Source organism: Arachis ipaensis, chromosome B06 (genome assembly GCF_000816755.2).
Source record: "Arachis ipaensis cultivar K30076 chromosome B06, Araip1.1, whole genome shotgun sequence".
NCBI lineage: Eukaryota > Viridiplantae > Streptophyta > Magnoliopsida > Fabales > Fabaceae > Arachis > Arachis ipaensis.
In genome coordinates, this window is record NC_029790.2 from 100,132,945 (window position 1) to 100,135,006 (window position 2,062).

A 2,062-nucleotide genomic window follows, 5' to 3' on the forward strand; every position below is an offset into this window, starting at 1 on the left:
TTACGATTTTTACAATAATGCTAGGGAGCCAAAAACCAACCAAATGTTTCTAAGTGAATCTAAAACCTCTACATAGATGGTGCTTATGCTAGACATTAGGATGTTTCTTTTCTTTGTAAATTGGATGGTTTTGAATCTGTTTTCTGATTTATCATGTTTTAGGCATTTGGAGAGAGAAGGAGGGTGAAGAGACAGAAGCTAATTGAATCATCTTTCGTGATTCACGTTGCAATGATATTGAACATATTTCCTCCTAATTTGAATTTGGTGAAACATTTAATAACCAATATTTTAAATCATAAATAAATAAAATTAATTACTATATTTATAATTAATTAAGTTGTTCCATTCTTAGCTGATTTGGAGTTCGTTCCATGTACTTTTCCCGATTTTTATTTAAAAATACTTTATATTTTATAGGGCAAATGGAATTTGGATGAGATATTACATGATTCAACCAAACACAAAAATAAGACATGGATCAACCAAAAGCATGTATTTATATAATTCGAATCAATGTAATTCTAACTAAAGACAATGGAATTCAAATCAATGCAGTTTGAATTATGATGGAGTATGCATGCTAGGTAGTTCAAATCATGCTTATTCGAATTACGCATGGGAAAGTTCAAATCACTCCGATTCGAATTATGCTTGAGCAGTTAGAATCACTCTGATTCGAATTATATGGTGAGTAATTCGAATTCTATAATATACTCTTCTGCCCATTTTTGATATAATTTGTAATACTTTTCTTCTATTCTTTTATTAAAAAATTAATAATTTATTAAAAAATTATTAAAAAAAATTAATAATTTAAAAATTAAAAAAATATATATTTTATTTCATGCATTAAAAAAAAGTTAACAAAATATTTAATTACAAGACTTCTTTAAAATATTAATGAGCTATCAATTCCAATTTCATATAATACTCTTTTGCCTATTTTTGATAACTCATGAATATTTTTTAATAAATTTTTTTAAATTATACTACAAAAAATATTTTATTCTATGCAAAATAATTTTTAAAAAAATGGCTTAAAAGATGTTAGGAGTACTAAAAATTTGTAATATTCTAGTGACTTAGGTAAATACATGTATGTACTTAAATTTTAAATAAAATACTCTACATAGTCAATAATAATTTAGAAATTAAAAGAAATATTTTACTCCATAAAAAACAATTAAAAAATATATTTTATTCCATACAAAATAATTGAAAAAATGGCTTAAAAGATGTTAGGAGGACCATAAAAATTTGCAATGTCCCAGTGACTTAGGTAAATACATGATAAAAATATTTTTTTTTAATTTCTAAATTATTATTAACTATGTATAGTATTTTATTTAAAATTTGAGTACATGCATGTATTTACCTAAGTCACTAGAATATTACAAACTTTTATAGTACTCCTAACTTCTTTTAAGCCATTTTTTTAAATTATTTTGCATAGAATAAAATATTTTTTGTAGTATAATTTAAATAAATTTATTAAAAAATTTTATTAAATAATATTCACGAGCTATCAAAAATGGGCAAAAGAGTATTATATGGAATTCGAATTGATAGTTCATTAATATTTTAAAGAAGTCTCGTAATTAAATATTTTGTTAGCTTTTTTTTAATGCATGAAATAAAATATATTTTTTAATTTTTTAATTATTAATTTTTTAATAAAAGAATGGTCAGAAAAATATTGCAAATTATATCAAAAATGGGTAGAAGAGTATGGTATAGAATTCGAATTGCTCACCATATAATTCGAATTAGAGTGATTCAAACTGCTCAAGCATAATTCGAATAAGAGTGATTCGAACTTTTCCATGCGTAATTCGAATTACCTAGCATGCATACTCCCTCATAATTCGAACTGCATTGATTCGAATTACCATTGTCTTTAGTTCGAATTACATTGATTTGAATTATATACATACATACTTTTGGTTGATTCATGTCTTATTTTTCTGTTTGGTTGAATTATGTAATATCTCTGGTTGAATTATGTAATATCTCATCCAAACTGGCTTAATACTGCCATTTGCTCTGTGTGTGTTTTTGA